The following is a 22,086-nucleotide window of genomic DNA, read 5'->3' as shown; positions in this document are numbered from 1 at the left end:
CCAGGACAAAGCAGATGAGTTGCAGCGGGGACCGGATCGTCAACTGGTTATCAGGATGCCAACCTGCTACTCACCAGCCGCTAGGATGCAAGACCCCCCCCCCCTGCCTGACCACTCTCAATTTCACCTCTTTCCTTCGACACCTGCACACTACAGATTTAACGCACACAGACCTACTGACTTCCCTAGGATGGAAGATCTAAGAGGGTGGATCGGAGTACCAAATGACAGAAACCACGCCCCTGTTCCCATCCCTAACAGAGAGAGACACTCTCCCCGAGAAATAGGTATCTTACAGGTCTTATGGGACCTTAATCTAGGCTACGAAAGATTATATTTCAGGAGACTCATTCACGTCAAGTGGCAGAGCTAAGACAGGACGAGGAGACCAGGACACATAGCCACTTAGGGAGGCCAGGCCATGACAAGATCTGGCATCAAGAGGGAAATAAATATTCCCAGAGGAAGGGTTCACATCCAGCGGATGTGAAAAGAGGGATTGTTAAAGAATATATATTATAGTTTAGCATAGCTTAGTATTGTTTGCATATAGATTATGTGTAAGATGGAAAACACTGAATGGAAGTTAAAACCTCCAGCGGAGCACTCTGGTGTCTGAGCTGATCTAAAGAAAGATAACAGTGACACCTAAGGAATGTTGATGTAAACCCCCCTTCTGCACTGCACTCATCAAAGAAGATGACTAGAGAAAGAGCTCATTGTATTCATTGTTTAGAAAGAGCAATCACAGTCCTTACCTCGTCGGGAGGATAGATAACAAGGGTCCAGATGGGGCCATTTATTCTCCTTCTTAGACACTTTAAACCCTCACTGTCTCTCCTCACTGACCCCCTTCACCGATCCCCTCACACGCACACACTCACACGTGGAAGAAGCCCCCGGTGTGTGGTCGACGTTGGGAGAAGACCCAGGCCACATTTCTGAAGAGATAAGGCCCGAAGGAAGTCTTCTTACAAGAGAGGGTCTATTAAATCAACTATCTCCTCTTCCCCCACCTTTTCACAACATGTGAACTCATTGGCAGACGAGAAGAACCAATGAAGGAGCGGCAGAGGCGGGAGCTGGCAACAAGAACCAATGAGAAGACACCGCCCCCTTATCTCCTGACGAATCAGAACTGTTCCTTTCGGCTATTTAAAATGGCCGCACACTCTAAGTGGTGGTCTTTTTCTCCAGGGCTGGGGCCACTGGTCAGAGCTCTGGAGAAGGGTCCATGCATGATGTCTACTTGTATCCTGATTTCTGAATAAAACGCTAATAGATGTAACGTAGAAGTCTACCGCTCTTTCTTCCAGTGAGTGTCGTCCAGGTGGTGTGTGTCGCTGTCCAACTCTAACATTGCCAGGTATAAAAACAGTGCATTTCAGTTGCAAGTTGAATTTAAAGACAATCTCATATTTTTCCATTAAACTCGTAATTTTTTGATGTGCGACGTTACTCACAGGCAGTAATGGCCGTCCTGCTGATTCCAGAGAGCTGGCGGAGCTGCTACTGTGCAGACGGAGGCTGGCTGGAGGTGGGAGGTGGGCAACGTCTCCCCTTAATCCACATACCCTTGCTGCATTCCTTCTTCACTCGATCAGCCACCTGCAAGGGGACCGCGCAACCGTGGAAACATTACTCCAAAGATAATAACTCACATACTTGTGTATAACTGCAGCCCCGTAGCCAGGAAGAGTTGACAATGTAGCACGAAGCACTGATTAGATTATATTAGATATTACTTTATTCATCCCAGGGGGACATTTCTTGAAAAAGCAGCAAAACATTTCTTTTTTAAAATATACAATACAATAATACAAAATAAAATAGCAGGGCATATTACATTTAAGAATTTAAATAATAAAGGAAATGAAAATGAGAAAAATATAATGAAAGTATAAAGTGAAGCAGTGCAAGGTTTATTGATGATCAATTTGAGGAGGATCTGGCCAGAGATTTATTGTACAGTCTAAAAGCAGTGGGAAGGAATGTGCTCCTGCATCAGGAATGTTTGTATGCATCATGAATGTTCTCCTGTATCATGAATGTTCTCCTGTTTCAGGAATGTTCTCCTTTATCTGAAATGTGTATATGCATCAGGAATGTTCTCCTGTATCTAGAATGTTCTCCTATATCTTGAATATTCCCCTGTATCAGGAATATTCTCCTGTATCAGGAATGTTTTTTATGTATCTGGAATATTCTCCTGTATAAAGAATGTTCCCCTGTATCAAGAATGTTCTCCTGTATCTGTAATATTTATATGCATCTGGAATATTCTCCTGTATCATGAATGTTCACCTGTATCAGGAATGTTCTCTTGTATCTGGAATGTTCTTCTGTATCTGTCCTTGTTAGAGAAAAAAAAAATTCTATAAAAAATATATTGTGCAATTCCTATTTCTGCTCTTTATTTAAAGTACACCTTAATTATCCTCTTTTTAATTATGCTCCACAAAGTCAGAAGCAATTTAGAGGAAGACACGTTTCAGTGCATTTACATCTGGATCTTAAGAGAGCTTCTTCTGAAAGCCCTCACATACAATTATTTTGATTTCTTTTCTTTCAAAACACCCAAATGATATTCCAGATATCTGGTATGAAAAGTCTGACGTCATATAAAGACAACAGTTAATAAAAAAGACAACAGTTATTTGTCGTTTCAGTAACAGATTGTAATTCCACTGTAAGGGCATCCTTTTCTCTCAAGCAACATACTATCACAGAAGAACTTGGCATAGTTAGCATTGGAGTCTGCATAAATGTCCCTCAGGTATAATTAAACAAAGCAACAGCCTAAAGTAATACAACTTCTCATGGATGGGTCACGGTTCAGCTCCACACCCTCCTCACTCTATTTTTAAGCCCCTCCCACCTCGTTAGTCTAACTCCCTTCACCTGTTCACTCACCTGCCTCTGATCACGAATCAAGTCCCTATTTAGGCTCCTCCCTTCCAGACACACCTGGCCAGATTGTTCTCGTCAGTTTTTTTTCATGCCAGACTCTCCAGCACTTGTTCTCAGACTATCTCCTGTTGCCCGTTCCTGTTTAGCCCACTAGCCCGACTCCCGGTGACCCCACCAGCCTTCTGTTTGATCGTTACTCTGCCTGCTGGTTCCAGGAGTTTTAAATAAAAGGTCAAATATCCCTGGATTTGTGTCATTTTTGTCCAGATACAAACTGTGACAAGATGTGTAGACATTAGGACAACATTAACGCGTGCAGCAACTTCATACAGTATTTCTTCTTTTGGATGCTTGTAATACCCACAATGCTCCATTTCCGTCTCTTTGGGTGACTCATCAGAACTTACTGTACATTTTGTATATGAGACTGTTTCTATGTACCTTCATTACAGGAAAAAGATTCTCAAAAACAAATTATTAATATTCACATTTCACAGTAAACTCACTTTAAATACATTTTTCAGACAAAAATAACATTTTTAATTAAAAGTATATTTATATATAAATATGTATATATCAGGCATGAGAATCCCTCACCTTTCGGCGAAATTCGCCGTTTTGAAACCAAAATAGGTGACTTACGTGAATCGTGTAGATCCGAAGAGTTTTTGTTTTGGGGTAGGGGGGGGTGTCAATTGGCCGGCCGGCGTTTATGAGATTGGAGTGGGACACAGAAAATGTGGAGTGGTGCTCTTCGCAATAAAACATCTTTGATGGGACGTGTTACGTCTTGGCCAATCAGCGTCAAGATGTCTTCATCGTTTGGTGGTTTAGGTTAGCATGAATGTTAGCCCGCTACATCTGCTGCTGTCACGCTGCACGGTGTAGCGATACTAACAAAGTACCCGTACGTTAAGAGCGATGTGATTTAGCATATTTTTAGTATCGATACTTCATTAAGAGAGCGCGGGATCAGAGCACACGCGCTGCTCCGTGTCGAGCTGTCTGCGCACACTGCGCAGCGCTCACAGAGAGGGGCGTTAAGTGGCGGAATTTTCGTCTTTAAAAATTAAAATTTAAAATATGCCAGAAGTGAAATGTTTAAGTTCAGTCTGTAAAGTTGTGTAACTCTACAGCTGCTCATCCTGATGAACTCAATCGTCCGGTCAGATACAGACTAACGGCCTCATAGTGATAATCAATGCTATGATGGCTCCATGTAGTTTCATTAATATCTTGTAGGCTAATACTAATATTACTGCCATTTGTTCAGTGTTGAAAAAGTTGGTAAAAAGTGAACCGTACAGATATTTTATTTATTACTATTATAGATAAATATACCAGTATGGTATTTATGGTATACTGTTTTATGGTATTGTATTAGTATCATGATATTTATGGCAGGTATGGCATAGATTAGAAGATCGTGACAACAAGGTAGAGGCAGAACAGACTCGAGGAACAGACTCAAGGAACCGACTCAAGGAACAGACTCAAGGAACAGACTCGTGGATCAGCAGAGCACAAGACTTGAAGACTTGTTCACGCCAACAAACAAAAAAGGAAGTTGGTTCATGAACGACCATATTATACACAATATTACTATTATTATAGGGCCCGATCACTGACTTGGTGTCAGAATGGAGGACCTACAGATTATCATACAACGTCCAACATCGATGTTCGTGGAAGTCACCAGCACACCCCCGCACGCCTATCCTTCTCACCTTTTTCACCCCTGACCCGTTTTCATGCCTGATATATATATATATATATATATATATACGGGTAGACATGCAAAAACCTGCACACATATCCAGCAATTATATAAGGGAATGTATTATATTATGTTACAAATCACTTTAAATTGATGATAATTAAGAGCACTGCCACCAAAAGCCATAAACCTTTAATGACGTCCACAACCATCAATGCAGCTACATTCATCAGCAAACATCGCAAAAGGCAGCGACCATCAAATTGGCTCGGCGAACATTTAATCTCCCACAATTTTGGTACAAGTGCCTAAATCTGGCTAACGCGAGGGATGAACTTCCCTTTGATTTCCCTGCTGGCGAAAGTGAAACCTGGGCTCCTGAGCAAAGTGCGGGATCATCTGTGCGGCTGAAACTTGTCTGCAGAGTTGTTGGCAGTAACCGAGACACCTTGTTCTTCCCCTGCAAGATGTTCCACATCTCATCTTGCCTCATTACTGGCGAAACAATTAATTAAAATTTTGGTTCCAGATAATATAATAGCATCTGCTCTACAGTTACGTGTCACGTTATCGGTGACAGAGTGTTTGGGAACAGCTGCAAAGTTACGTGTTACGTATGTACCGGCCCGCTGTTGATGCATTTTAATTTGTTTTTCAAAGTAGGGCCTACAGAGTTGTAGTTTTTAGCTTTACTTGATATAAAACGTGTCTGTTTAAATTACAATATAAAAGAATATGATAATTAATAAGGAATATTATGAAGAATGTAGGCTATAAAGAATACCTAGAAGAAAGTCACTTTATGTTAATTTTAACTGATTCAAGTATGAATGTATTGATCATAGAAGGCAACAGTTAAAATGGAGGCTGCATGTGAAGACATCCTAAAAACAGCTGTTTCCATAAATTTACTAAAGCACGAGAGCGTCATTTATAATGTAAGCATTGCATTTAATTGTAATTGCACTTAAATGCTTTCCGTTAGCTGTTCTCGCCACATTTGACTTTTTAATCCGTTCATATCACTTGTATTTTTGAATAAATGTGTGAGGCTACACATAATGACACGCATAAACAACAATAGTGCAACTTGCTCTTAGCACTTTTACTATCAATGCAAATAACACTATATTAACAAAATAGCCTTTTAGTGGCTCGGTTAAATCTCTCCATTGACAATTGGTTAATTTGTGTCAGTCGGCTCTTAAAAAAGTGGTGAATACATGAATAATAAAACCTTCAAAATAAATTTGTTTTATTTATAACTCGTAGCCTGTAGAAGTGTGCAGAATCAACTATGGCAGAAAATACATCCTGTATTGAGGGAAAATTATATTCTGTGTGCAAATAATGACTACCCCCTCCGTAAATAATGTTTCTAACACCCACTGTGTGGTATTGAAATGTGTTATTTTCTCTTATTTAAGCAACAATTTCCGTACTTGCTGAAATAGCCAACATCCTTGAAGGAAACCTGGACATCACAACTGCTTCCGGCTATGAGTGAAGCAGAGAGTCCGATAAGGGAGTCGACTCATTGTTTCCCCACTTGAAAGCCGTCAGCTTGGGCCTGCCAAGTTTATTCCTGCCACTCCGTCATGTTGACGGGACCTCCGAGAATATCACTCACCGCCGCCATGCAGAGTGGCGAGTAGCGACAGCATATTTACTTGTAAGTATAGCCCCGATTCAAAAGCCAGCTATATGATGCATAACTGACACGTTGTGAAGGGGATAAAAGGATTCAGACAATAACCTTAAATCAAGCAACGACTCCTCCGACAACCTTGGGATCTAATCGTGGCTAAAAAACAAAAAAGCACACACATTTAGTCAAATCAAAATGAAACCCCCTTATAGAAAACATTGTTCTGGGGAGAGAGAAGATGAGTTATTGATCAATATCTTCTGCACAGCATTTAACATTTAAAAATGGAAAAACAAGAGAATAATAATGGGGGGGGGGGGGTTCTTGTATTAAATTTCTACCAGTGGGCCTAAGCGCGACACAAAACCAAATTGAAGGGTATGAAATGATAAACGCCATAAATGCGTGCGTAAGTGAAAGACAGATCGACAGCAGCGAAGCCGTCGGTGGGGAAAGATATTAAAAGTTGTTCTCGTTTTCTGTCGAGTGCCGAGCGTGATTTTTTACAAATCATCTGCATAAACAGAAGTCTTCGCCGGGGATATCATAGCTGGGAACTTTTCCTCCCACCCCTCCCCCGTGCGTTTGTGACGAGATTAGACTATCTCTTCTCGTGCACATGGATGTCTGACTCCTTGGGGCCGGACGCATCTCTTCTCGCACGCCCTCCATCCATCCGAAGGCGGAGAACATTTCTGTTTTCAACAGGATTAGCTCTCACCGCACGCCACCTGACAGGCAAAACGCACGCCACCCCCACCCTCGAGGCACCCAGCAGGACACATCATGGCCTCAGCAGCTAACAGGGATCCCAGGGAGTTTACCTCACGGCGGCACGCACAGCGGGCGACACAGTTCTTACCTCCGTGAGACGTCTTTCAACCGCCCCCCCCTCCCCCCGTCTCAAACACGATATCCACGCGGGATTTTTTTTGGAGACCTATCTTCCAAAAGCCGTAAATAAATACGTGGCCCCAAGAGACAAAGTCCCTCGGCGGAGTTAACAAACTACATATTATTGTGAGTTTATTAACTTAAAGAGGATGGATAGATGCAATATCCCGTATTATAAAAGTGCAGACTTCCTCCGGAAGCGGAGTAAATAAATAAAGACTTAATAAGAAGTTAGAAGCAAGCTGAAGGCTACAGGGTCATGTGACCGCCTCTCAGAAAGGTCCAACAGCTCAGAGGACCAGAGCAGCGGTCCGGTCCCGTGGTACCGCACAGAAAGGAATGAAAAACACGTGGATCAAGGTCGGAAAGATGTTTTATTTGGAAAAATGAGCGGATACATCCATCTCTGCGTCTGAGCCTCTTGACACATGTCAACCAGCTCACATGATGCATTACCCCTAAAAAATAAACCCACGATCTAGTGACTGACGGTGGCCTTAAGAGAACTGCTTCTCTTCGACATCCTATCTTATGTTCTGCGGCGACAGCCACCGAACATACACTACCGTTCAAAAGTTTGGGGTCATCCAGACAATTTCGTGTCTTCTATGAAAACTCACTTTTATTTATCAAATGAATTGAAAATTGAATAGAAAATATAGTCAAGACATTGACAAGGTTAGAAAAATGATTAATGTTTGCAAATTTAGGCACAAACATATCAAACACTCTGTTCCTTGGATGAATGATGATATCTTAAAAATAATGAAAGAACGGGATTCTGCCTTAAAAACTGCAATTAAAAATAAATCGAGCCATGACAGACAACATTTTGCTATGCTAAGGAACAGAGTGGTAATGAAATTAAGAAGGGCTAAGGCAGATTTCTTCATGACTAATAGAAAAAGCGAGAGGTAAAACTAAAATGGTCTGGGATCAGTTACACAAGCTAATGGGACATCCCAACAAAGTAAGGAAGCTGCAAGAACTTAACATTAATGGTAAACTGTCAAATAATCCAGTTGAAATGGCAAAAGCTTTCAATCACTATTTCATTGATTCTGTTGCTACCATTGCTAAATGTTTCTCCCCTGAGATTAGACCTGTCTGTACAGTAAATACATTGGAGCCGACTTTCATCATAAGAAATGTCACTCATTCAGACGTCACAAGAATAATCAGTTCTCTTAAACCATCCAAAACTAAAGATACATTTGGTATGGATGCCGTTATGCTCAAAACTCTTACCAAAACGCTAATAAATCCCATCAGCAATATCATCAACCTCTCAATCTCTCAAAACATGTTTCCCAGTGTTTGGAAGTCGGCTGCTGTTATTCCAGTATTCAAAGAAGGAGATCGCCTTTCTACCTCTAATTACAGACCAATCAGTATCCTGCCTACAATATCAAAGGTTGCAGAAAAGTTGGTAGCTGAGCAAATGATCTGCCATTTGAAAAACAGTCCCTTTGCCCTTCATCCAATGCAATTCGGCTTCAGAGCCAATTATTCCACTGAGACGGCCACCTGTTTCTTCACTGAAAAAAATCAAAATTCTACTGGACAAAGGGGGTGTTGTTGGAGTTGTGTATCTTGATCTCAAGAAGGCATTTGACACTGTAAATCATAGTATTCTTTTGTCTAAATTGCACAGTTACAACTTCTCCTCAGGTACACTTAAATGGATGGAATCATATTTGCTAAATAGGTCACAGTCTGTCCAAATTCAAAAACATCAATCCGCTGCCCTCCGCTTGTCCACAGGTGTCCCACAAGGATCTGTCCTGGGCCCATTATTATTTTCCTTATATATTAATGATCTGCCATCAGTTTGTCCTCATTCCAATATTCAAATGTATGCTGATGACACTGTCATTTATTTGCATGGCAGCAATTTGGGAGATGTAGCAAAAGAACTCACTACATCCATGGCTAATGTGACTACTTGGTTAACGCAATGTTGTTTACAACTCAATATATCCAAAACTGTGTGTATGTTTTTTCCAAAAGAAACTGATAGTGTAGAACCGGATGTTTTTGTATCTGGGGAGAGGCTAAAGGTTGTATCTGAATACAAGTACCTGGGAGTACTTTTTGATTCTAATTTGTCTTTCAAATCACAGGTGAAAAAAGTTTGTAATCGGGTAAAATACAATCTATCCAATTTCCGATTCTCGCGCAACTACATGTCAACAGAGGCAGCTAAAACATTCATGCATTCAATGGTTATTTCCCACATGACCTACTGTTTAACAACCTGGTCACATGCTAGTGCCACTACGCTCAAACCATTACAGTCATTATACAAGCGGACGCTCAAAACTCTTGATAAAAAAAGTTCTGTCACATCATTGTCCTATACTAAAAAAATACAACTTGCTTAGCTGGGATAACTTGATTAAATATGTGCACGTCTGTCTGATGTACAAGATCATACATGGATTGACCTCTCCTCCTCTCAAACAATTTGTCACCACACGAACTGGATATCGGCTCACAAGAGGAGCAGCGAGAGGGGATTGTATCGTCCCTCTCAGGAAAAGTGCTTTCAGTCATGCTGCTTTCTCAGTACAAGCAGCAGTTGACTGGAACTACATTCCAGTATCTATTAGAGAGCTACAATCATTCAACTCTTTTAAAGCGGAAACAAAGAAATGGTACATTACTACCCAGCTCTGTCAGCACTAGACTGTAACGGCTCATACCTCCTCCATCTGCCCAGGTTGGACTTTCATTCTTTCTGTCTGTCAGTTGTTGTCTATCTGTCTGTTGTCCGGTCTCTGTATGTCTTGACTTGCTGGTCAGTTGTTTTACTCCACCTGCGTGTCTTCTCTTGTCGTTCACCTGTTTGCAGTTATATGTCACATTTAGTCTGTAAGCTTTTACGTTGTATCTCTGACATTATGTTTTTATTCTGTCCATTTTAACATTGTTCTCCCTTATTTTATTTGCTTTATTTGTAGATTGTATTTGTAATCTTATGTTTTTAGGTTTGTTCTTAACATCAGCAACATTGGGACTACAGATGAAAAATAGCCTCTTGGCTAACTCTGGCACATTTCCTGCAAAGTTTTTATCAATGTGCACTGTCCCTTATTAAATAAACCATAAAAAATAAAAAAAATATTAATTTTGTTCTTCAAACTTCAAGATCAAAGGAAGGCCAGTTGTATAGCTTATATCACCAGCATAACTGTTTTCAGCTGTGCTAACATAATTGCACAAGGGTTTTCTAATCAGACATTAGTCTTCTAAGGCGATTAGCAAACACAATGTACCATTAGAACACTGGAGTGATAGTTGATGGAAATGGGCCTCTATACACCTCTGGAGATATTTCATTAGAAACCAGACGTTTCCACCTAGAATAGTCATTTACCACATTAACAATGTATAGTGTGTATTTTTGATTAATGTTATCTTTATTGAAAAAACAGTGCTTTTCTTTGAAAAATAAAGACATTTCTAAGTGACCCCAAACTTTTGAACGGTAGTGTAAGTTACGGAGTTACTGGACATGAAGAACACACTCCGGGTGCCATCGCCCCCATTGTGAGCAATACTTTGTTAAACCTCTAATTAAAACTGCTCTGCATGACGATGTCTGACGGCAAGGTGACGCCATGTTGGACGGGACAGCAGGGAAAGTCATTTAAACCAATTATTTCATGATATCAAATAGTATTTCCTACGAAATATTGAAGACACGCCTCCAAAAATTAACCAACCACTCATCATTTCTGACTTACCACCACGGACCATCAACAGCGGTATTAAAAAAAGTAAATGTGGCAGAGCGCACACTGTTTCCACTTTTACCTTTTTAACCCTAGCTTCTTTTTAGGCTTTATCTCCTCTATCACAAGGGCTATTTGAATAATGTTTGTGTCATATTAAAAGTAAACACTTGTGAGAGTACTCCAGATGCGTACATTAAAAAAGGTATAGATTTGCCTGGTAAAACTCACTTATTATTATGATGATCTCTTTGGAATGATGTGGCTGAAAGGTTTCAAACTTCCACAGCATCATAGCACAATATCTGAAGAGTATCTCAGCAAAGTTTGACTTTGAAAAAGTGAAGCAGAACCAAATTAGAGCTTCGTGAAGACGGTTTAGGCGAGGGCTCCAAAATGAGAATTTGGGCACATTTGGCACCATCTGTGCCATTTGAGAATTCTCATGTACCAGACTATATATTTCACTTTTATATAACTAATAGGGTTCAATACATGGAAATGCAGCATTACAAAATTATTTATTATTATTTATTTAAGATCTGAAGAGTCAAAATTCCCAATAAGCCATACTATGATATATATTCCATATTTCCTAAAATCCACTGTGAAATAGGAAAAACAATTACAGAACCACCTCATGTTTATGTAATTGGTCATTGTGTGTAACCTCCATGTTTGTTTCCTCGCTCGAAGTGGTCTGTCTTTTTGCGTTGAGTTAAATCTTTCAATCAGTGTGTGTGTGTGTGTGTGCTGCCTTCCATAAGCAGACAGCCACACACTTTGACAGTAGTGAAGTTATCCTGTAACACTAACTGTCCTGCTCCCCACTGTTTAGTTTATTTCCCCACACTTTCAGTGAAAACTCCCCCACCTGTGTAATTTCATATGTTCTCCTTAATTCCCCCTCAATTACGAGACCTTTAAAATCCCATTGCACCCTTTTTAAAAGGTGAAAGTAGAACACATTAAAGAAGATCATTCCACATGGGCTATTAGCCAGTTTCAGAAAACCAGGTCTCTTTTCATCTTTTTTTTTTTAAAGATCTTTTATTCATTCATCAAATGAGAGGGACAGAATTAGCTTATTTTATTAAATGAATATCACACAGTCTAATTAATGTATGTAGACGTGGGGTCCGGGTCCTGAGCTGTCTTTGCCGGTTCCAGAGAGACCATTCATCCTGGACCCGAGGACCAGTCTTGATTGACAATGCTCATAATTAGTTAGTATAGTATGTTTGAGAGAAAGCAGAGTGCAAATTAATAAATAAAATTAAACCTAGAACGAGCCTGGGGGCTATTTCACGTCTGTGGTCCCTTGCCAAGCTGTTTAAAAAACAAAAAAGGCTTCCTAAAATACATCAGAGCATAACCATAAAAAGGGTGAAACGGGGACAGACGTGTTTTTCTAAAAGCAACCGAAAGAAGGAGTGACATTTGTACATCGCAAACAAGGATGACATTTAGTTGGCAGCGGCAGAAAGAGACTTTAGTGCCGAAGTGTGAGCATTAATCATCCGCGGCTTGAATCGGTCGCGGAAAAACGTTTTTTGTGTGGGTTTTTTGCTGTCTGATGTGAAATGGAATTATGTTCCAATAATTAATTATTTCCTCCGAGCTCTTTGTGACACCCGAGAGAAACATTAACGCGTAAAAAAAAAAAAAGGACTGAATTGCGTCATAAACATGAACTACAATTATGAAAGAAACAAGATGTGGAACTCTGTTGGTTGTCAAGTCCCCTTTTTCTTTTTTACTTTCACATTTTACAATGCATTCCCAAATTATTATCACGATGACGACTCCAGGAAATGGTCTTTTTATGTAGCGCTAATGAAGCTCAAAAACACAATCCAAATAAACCGCAGCCCACCTCCCACGAGGAAAACTAGGAAGAAAAAAAAAACCTTTGACATGCAACAGTAATCATGAGCTCCCAGAGCCCTTGTTTCCACAGTCCACGGCTGCTCCTCCTCACACACACACACAAACAAAAATAAATCTGAATTGTATTAAAAATACAATCACAATCAAGGTAATTAGGCGAAACTAGCAAAAGTTTTGGCCGCCTGTCATCGAGGGGGGGGAGGGGGGGGCTGCCGTGACATTATAGCTCCGGCTCTAATTGGAGTGCAGCAGTTTAACTGAGGCAGAGGAGAGAGGTGTCCAGGGAGCTCCGCAGGTCCACTTTAATTAATGGATAAGCAATTAATCAATTACTCATTTGTGAGGAGCAAATATAAAAACAATGCGCACATCTGATGACCAATGGCGGCGTTTTGTTGCGTCACAGTGGTGCACTGTTGTGTCCCAGGTGTTAGCCGGGTCCAGCGGGGCTTAAGTATATTATTATTATATGTTTCTTGTCCCTTTGTTATTATTATTATTGCACAATGAGAAAAGCTGAACGCTGTCACGATTCTCCATTTTTTATCCCTCCATCCCAATTTCCAAGTAATCCATCAAATAATTTCACCTCGCACACCAGCAAATTAATCTTCGACGTGTAATTATAATATCATTAAGAGGCTGTGTATCCCGGAAAATGACGCCGAAATTATTTCATGAATCATTCAGTCCGAGGCGTTAAAGAAAAGCTGGAACCCAGAATCCACAAACAAAGAAAAGCGTCGCACACATTCATATTTTTGGGAGTTAGGAGCTCTCAAACAGAGTTATGGCACTATTTTCTGTATGAAACGGCAGGAAATAAATTAAATCATATCGTACTTATACAAGCCCTTTGAATTGATGTGATGTTTCTTGCAGGTTGATAATAATTAATTAACTTTAGAATAATAAAAAAATAGAAATAATTGACCATATAATAATAATAATTATAATAATTGATGACTCAAATTGTCAAGGCCAATAAAACATATTCCTTGAGTCTTGGTACAGTGAGTCACTCTCAGGTGGGAAATGTGTCATAGTTACTATTTCATGAATTCATATTAAATGTACAGTGACTGAGTATATCCAGTCCAATAACTTTCAGCCAGACATATAAATTGATAAGTCCTATACGCAGATCCAACTTCTTTCTTTGATTAATTTTTAATCTGCCTAATTGGTGTCTGTCTCATCATAAAACTCTGATGTATTGCCCTCGCTTACTGTAATGGCAGTCTTGGGTACGGCTTATGAAGAGGTGCAATTACAGCGTTCAGAAAGTTTACCGACGGGATCAAGTTGCTCAACTTTTTCTTTACCTCCGAGGCATTTTTCTAATGCACATCCTCCTTTCAGTGGCCATGAACGCACCACCATCACCGGGGAACGTCTAATGGAATATCATAACTGTTATGACAGTGGCTTAACTTCAATAAGGTAAACACAGACAGAGTGAGTGCCCACTTTGGGGTCAGATCAATGAATGAAGGACAAGACGGGGGGGGGGGGGGACTACTTGCACTGAAACTGGGTCTCGGCTTTCCATGTTAAAATGTGTGCAGGTTTTTGCATGTCTACCTTTATTTATATACATATTCTTTTATTCTTTTCTTTTTTTTAAATGTTTTTTGTCTGAGTACTTTCTGGATACGTACAATGTGTACATATTTGTGCATATCTCGAAAACCAATAAAAGATTTTATTATAAAAAACACGAGTTTTGGGAGGGGGCGGGGCTTAAACATTGCTTTTTAACACACAGAGTGAATACAGGTTAGTTCCAACAGACGGTGTAAGAAAGTCATTTTCTTAACGTAAAGTATGTAAAAATGTTCTAGCTGAACGGGTATCAACCTAAAAACGAGCATATGTTCCATTTAAAATGCCATTTGTGGAGATAAAGCAGATAAAACGTACCCTACGCATTATAGGCCATATTTCTATGTGATTTGACTTTTTGCAGCTTTTCATTGCATCAATAAACACGGATGCAAAGGAAAATGAAAGGGGAATAAAGCTTTTAGAGAATTCACAAGTAAGAGGAACATGACTGCACATTTAGAGTGCGTGATAGACCTCCTCATTAATGTATCCCCACTAAATGCATATTTATGCTGCGAATGTTTTGGTCTTGAGAGAAGAGCCGCTCACCTGCGGACCCGCCGCCCGGACATGAATATCAACGACGAGAACGACGAGACCACGCAGCTCCGTTAATGTCCCATATAGCACGCCGCATAGTCACAGCCTCGATCTACAGATTCGTATTCAAAATAAAAAAAAATTAACCAATCCGTAACAGCTGCTCGTATCTCCACAACTCGCCCGCGAACAGCATCGCCGTCGAATGCGCCGCATCCGATGGCCAGATGTTGCCGTGACGACACACGCGCGCGGCGGTCCTCACCTTGACCCATCCGCATCAGAAAGGTCGGCGACATCCGTCGCTTTGCGCTGACTCGGGGTATCGCGACCCGCCATCGCCAATGGCGTTGGCGTCTTTGGCTTCTGTCCCCCTCCCCCTCCCACACACACTCACACAATTCCAGACTGAATACCACTCCATTATGTTGAAGAAAAAGAAAGAAAAAATAACATCGCGCTCTCCTCTTTTGTGTAAACAATCACTAACAATGCAGTGGCACATCATGGCCGTGCTTTTTCCATTTAACAATGACTTAATGGTGACACCGAGTCCCGGGACATTTACTGTTCCCTCACAGACGCTTTGGGAATGATTCACACGAGCTACCTGATACCAGATCCACCACACGGCACTGGAGGCCAACTACTCTCAGACATACCCAGAGGAGACTTAATCCACTAATTGATTGAGGAGAGGTCCAAGGAAACGAGTTAGGGAAGATAAAAAAAGAGGCAAATCCTCGAGCAGCAGATGGTGTGAAATGATTTGGGATTTTTGGTGTGAAGCAACTTGAGATTTATTGCGACAAACCCGAAAGAATAATTCTGCCAAAAGCACTTGAGCTTATTCCGTGAGCATGAATGGAATAAAGTGCAATGGAGTGGCATTTTTTGGGGCCTTGAGATTAATGGCCAATGTAAATTTGTGATTCTGTGAGACGTCCAACTCCGGACCGCCCGGAGAGGGAACAACAGTCTGAATAATTCGGGGAGGAAGATAATAATAAGATGCTGACACAATTTCCGTCAGCCGGCCTCTCGCTGTGGATGGAAACTCGTTAAAGGTTTTTAAGTGAGGGAAACTTCATGGTTGGCCAGAAAATAAAGGCACTTTCCGGGATTTAATACAAAAGAAGATAAAGAGAACATTTTAGTCACGAATTTACTGGAAATGACGTGGTCTCGAGAAAAAACAAAACTTTAGTATCGCAGATTATATACGTATGAGTGCTGTAGACCATCTTTTTATTTGAATATTTCTAGGAAAATGTAGATCAACTAATCCAACCATCTAATAGAGTCGCTAATAATATTATGTTTAAAGGTCAACAACACATGAAGAGGAGATGTCCACAGAGGTCTTAAGACCTGAGCACTGCCCCCCCCCCCCACCCCCACCATCTCAATAGCCTTATCTGTGATGTGCAACTGATGAACTCCTGAAAGACTCTGTTGGTTTTTCCCGTATGGATCAACTGATGGAGAGACGGGGACGGGGGGGGCTCAGCCCACTTCTCTCTCTCGGGGAGATAAGCCGCCGTCTGTCAGCTTGACTGACATATCAAAGAGGTGCAGCCTCTGCCATTGTTGGGGGGGGGGGGACGGGGACTTGCCCAGACATTCGCTGGAAAAGTTTCTTATATAAGACAAGCCAGCCAGACAGACATGGCCGCTTTGCCGAGGCTCGAGTAGCAGGCGGTGAGGCCCGAGAATGGTCGACAACAGTGGATTCGGGACACATGTACTCGAGTTCCTGATTGGCATCCATGATTCGACTGTCTTGGCCACGGACCTCGGCCCGCCGAGCTGAGCAAATGAGTCGATCGCGAAGCTTTTGAGCCGCTCTGGCAGAACATGTTGATCTGCGGAGGCTTGTTGACTTCAAAGCATCGCTGGTAGATACTGACCGAGAGGCCGGAGCCAGAAGTTGTTTGCCCTGGTCGCGTATCCTCATTTACCCACTGCTCAAATGAGGCTTCCATTATTTAGCTAGAGACCAGCCTCGTGATGCAGGCGGGCGAGCAAAGCGTCTCCGTGTTGCGGTAGGTCGGCGCTTTTTATTCAGCAGATGCTAATGCGAGAGTCATCTGATCGCTTGGAGCTGAATAATAAGAGAAGAGTGAAAAAAATACAATATTTGCACATGCGCACACTGACATTACTTTTAGCGTTCCATACATAAACTCAACAATTTGAAATGAATGAAAACAGAAATGGTTTATAAATATAATTACGGAACAAAGTGTGCTCGTCCATATCTTCATAGGACATTTATATTTCCTACCCTGACTGAAATAGGGGCACTTTTTTTAAACTTGTGAAATAACTTGTAACCTTTGTTAAAAAATAATAAATATACTTATTTAGGCTTACAGTATAAGCGCAAATGGCAGAGAAATGGTAATAATAAGACTATTAGGCTACAGATTCAAAGTGTTTTCTTAGATTTGTTGAATAAAAAGAAAACAAAACATAAATCAGACAATCAAATTAAATTGCATACTTATTTTTGTGTGGTTTTTTAAAATAATTTTTTTTAACAAAACACCTATTAACAAATATAATGTATTTCTTAGTTTTTTTAATAATTTAAATTTATATTTATTTATTTGTGTTTTGTACCTACCTAGCACAGGCAATACAGACAAGACACACAACAAAGAACAAAACAAAAACCCTATTAAATTATGATAATTATGGGGGCTTTTGTTGCCCCTCTCCTCGGGATATTGGGGCAGTTTTGCCCTTTGCCCTCGTATTTCTGACGCTGATCCACAGTGGCATAAAGTTATGGATATGAGCTCCTGTCGCTCTGTATTACACCAGTGATGCAGTGACAATCAATTCCTCTAAAACTCCGTAATCGGACACTTTATCGTACATTACGACCGTTTGTCCGATATTTTTTGTCCCACTCCAGACGCACGTTACTCATCTTCTCCCTGCTGTCGAGGTTGCACCATCTACTCTTGATTAAACCAGATGTCGCACACGGAGAGTGTATCAGGGCTAATTTGCTGATTGATTGATTGATTAATAAACTGATGAATCGCTCCATCTTTTAATTTCCAGTGCAGTACTCGACAGATTAAACCAGATAGAGATCATTCATGACCTGAAAAAAAGAAAAAGAAAATAAATTGGTTTTGCAAGTTTGATTTCTTTATTTTATCTGCACTTGAGTTATTTTAACCTTTTCTTCCCGTTAATTATCAATCTTTTAAAATACTGTTTGTCAAATTCCTATCTTCATTGTTGGATGTGTGTTTTTATTAGTCTTTGAGAGCTGGAGCAGCAAACTAGTTATATTTTTCTGCCGTCAAAACAAACCCTGATATGAACATATGAAATATTTAAAAAAAATCTAATTACATATGATCTGCACTGCAATCATTTCTGGCTGAATTAACAGCGACACCGTCAGCCAAAAAGACAACACTGCTACCTTGTCTCTATGCCCAATTAGTTTAGTTTAAAATAGTCTTTTACAGGATGAACTCATATTTTGCTGATTCAAGTTATCATAGCTCAAAAACACATTAAAACGAGCTTCCTTTGCAAAAAACTGTAAAACAAACTTGTTTTTATTTTCTGGTTCGTCTACCACTTAGAAGCGCTGACTTAAATGTTCTTTTCCTTTTACTTCCTGTCTAAAGTCTACCCTTACTTCCTGTCTGTTTACGGATGCGGCGTGCCATCTGTGAGCCATTACCGTTGACACCCCACTGGCGTGCAGGGGTGAGACGTGATTGAGTGAGAACGAGCCGCCATATTTTTATCGCCGAGACGGATTTCAAGGTGACGGGTAGAGGTGTCGGATGTATGATGGATGGAGCTCAAATCCAATAGAGTCCGATAGAACCCCGAGTCAAACCACCGGGATCGATAAAGTCCCCAAGTGACGGAGATATATCCGGATTTGTCTTTTTCTGCGAACGCATTACGTCATAAATCCAGAGCAGTTGGTAATTATATCGTATGCTAACCGCCGAACATTGCGATAAGCTTATTACTTCACGTACATAGTGTTTTGTATTTTTGTATGACATGTAGTGTTACCGATGTTTATTCTTGTTTATTACTGTAGGTGAGAACCTTGTAGAAGCCCTTCGGGTTTCTTTTCTCACCTGCACTCATTTCTGTGTCTTTTAATAATGTTACATGCGGACTGTTTTTCTTTTATTGTGCGAATAAATAGATGAATAAATAAGCTTATTTCACTCAACGTGTAAGGCTCAGTAGCAGGACAACATAAATATACCGTTAGTCACGTGAGCGTGATGTGCGTATTTAAAAATATGTTTTAAAGTTGCAACTAGTGATTGTAACGCCGTGTTACATGGTTATAGTTGTAATGGTTTTTATATATACTTGCACATGTAAATGAGAGTCTGTTTTAAATGAAAACATAAGAAAGATCAAATTAGGGATATTCCCCCCAAAAAAATATTGAGTAAAACATAGAAAGTAAAATCACTGTATGAGTATTATTATTGTATAAGTAATGCTGATTATAAGATGTGTTATGGGTATTATAACTATAGGATGACTCTGGTGTGAATGAAATGTATTGATGATGGGACGGAGTAGATTTCCCTTAAGAGATTTTATTTTGAAGTCATCTTATTTTGAAAAAGCCGGAAGTGGGAAACAGCTGTTGAACGGTGACCCTCCCCTCTGCTCCTCGTAGCCGGTGAGCCAATAGCAGGCTGTGTCATTGAACCGTACCTGCATGCTGCCTAAACCAACCAATTGGAGCCTTTTTGTGTACAATTTTGTATAAAACCTTTTTATAAGAAGCGAATCGTCCTCACGTTGATGCGACAGACGGGAACTATAGGCGGAGAGCGGCCAATCGTCTGTGGACCTGCAGTCACGTGATGATGCTACTGAAGATTCCTTTCTGTTTATTATTTATCTGTGGATTTGTGTGTTACCTGTAAATGTCAGCCCTGCACACTATTCATAAGTATCATGCTGTATCATCAGTGAGAGTTCTGCACTGTCCCAAGCACATATGGAGGGATCGTAATACGCTGCTTAATACATTTGGGAAACCCGCGAATGAGAAATGTGAGTTCTGCAGCACCCCGGGCCTCAAAACTCGAGCGTACGGGCCGGAAAGAAAATCTAGTGCGTCGACGACTCATCAGATGAGAAAATACCTAATTATCTCCCTCTTCCCACGAATGCAAAGTCCCTCTCAATCAAGCTAATCCTCAATTTAAATTCAGCCGCACTTTGAAGAACATAAACAGTTGTGCGACGGAGGAGCAGATGCCGGCGTTAGATTATCACGCGTACAATGGCAGCAGACGCTTCGCAGCGCCGCGTCTAAATGTTAATTTATCCAAAGATGAACTAATATACCATTCAACGGTTTTAATTAGCAGTTAGTTTTTCGATTTAAAAAAATATATATGTTGTGTCTGTGAAAGCTATTATTGAAGGGGGGGGGGGGCTGTCAGAGGGTCCCACACAAGTCAAAACCTGTGTTTGTGGATCACAGATATACTTAAAGGTTGTTTTACTTCTTATTTTTTTGACGATATGATATCCCAGGGGTCTTTTGCTATTGAGGCCAATGAAAAATGCCACAGCAGCAAAAAATGAAGTCGGTCTAAAAAAAACGGGGGGATATGAGAAGAGTTGTTTTTTTCCGGTCCTCTGTCAAGACAATTCTGGATTATTTAAATCTGCACAAGTCTAAAAAAAAAGACTAACTCGAGTCAGAATCTACCGAAAACTAAATCTGTGATAGTCGACGGGCCGCTTAGTTCATTCAGATGTTGTGAGTAATCGTGCTGTCTCACTTCATCTATTAGATTCATAGTTTAGTCGTCTTTGTCTTTATTGTTGATGAGTGACGGCAACTCTGACTACAAGCTGCCGAGAGAAGAAGTCGAAAAAATATATATTTATTTTTATTATTACACATAAATGTTCAGACTGCGAACCAGACTTGACTCAATGTCCGGTTCAAGCCCGTGGGAGTTGTTGTGGCAAAATAAAGAGCAGTGAGACGTTGATTTGGCGAAGCGCACGGCAACCTTCACCAAGTTTAACAAATCCATCTTTTGAGAATATTTACCACATATGTGTAGTGTAAATGTAGCCCCTCCCATCAGACCTTGTAACCAATCAGATCAATTGTTGGAGAACCTGGCACACGATTTAGGCCCCGTTTACACGATGGGAAAACGCATATATTTTCATGCGTTTTGGCCTTTCATTTACACAAAAACGGAGGTTTTATCACGGAAAACGATCATTTCTAAAAACTCCGGCCAAAGTGGAGATTTCTGAAATCTCCGTTTTTGTGTTTGCGTGTGAACTAGGTCAAACGGAGTTTTAGGTTGTCAAACGTCACAGTATGCGACTAAAAATGCTTCACGTCATGTGAGCGTCCGATGTTTACAGTTAGTTTGGCCGCTCCTACCAGGGTTGCCAGGTCTGTGTGTACCAGCCCAATATCAGAACTCAAAATATGCCCGTGCAAACCATATACACTGCTTTTAAAGTGTGTGTATGTGGACGTGTCCAATGTCCATGTGTGTACGTGCTGATCTGGAGTCAGTTTGGTAGGATTTGTGTATAAATAAATTATTTCATTTAAAATATGGATTTTTATTTAAAGATATTCATGTAATTTGCATGCAAAATAGGTCTACCCGAACCAGCGGACAACAAATTCAACCCGCGGCAACACTTCAAAAGTAGCCCAATTCCGCGGGAAAACCGCGGACCTGGCAACACTGGCTCCTACGTCCAGTGTCGACTGCCTTCATTTTCGTTGTCAGGTGCGCCCGAGTTATTTCCTCCTTGACATGAGGATACTCCTCGGATGTCTCGAGTCTTGAGACTTCTGATTGGTTTGCATGTCTTTATCCTTCTCGTTACACTGCCGACTGCAGGTTTGGCAGAGTTATGATGGCGCCCGGGGCGTATTTATGCGGGTCCATATAAACAGAAACTTTTTTGAAAACGACCTTGTGTGTACGACGTTATTTTTGAAAACGGAGGGGCAGAAATCTTCGTTTCTGTAAATACCCGGCTATGTGTAAACGTGGCCTCAGTCGGGTCGGATCAAGGTGACCGCGACCCAACGGCACTAGCTAACGAAGGATCGTAGTCCGCTT

The sequence above is a fragment of the Pseudoliparis swirei genome, chromosome 6, assembly GCF_029220125.1.
Source record: "Pseudoliparis swirei isolate HS2019 ecotype Mariana Trench chromosome 6, NWPU_hadal_v1, whole genome shotgun sequence".
Lineage (NCBI taxonomy): Eukaryota > Metazoa > Chordata > Actinopteri > Perciformes > Liparidae > Pseudoliparis > Pseudoliparis swirei.
The sequence above is the reverse complement of the archived record's forward strand: the minus strand, read 5'-3'. Positions refer to the sequence as shown.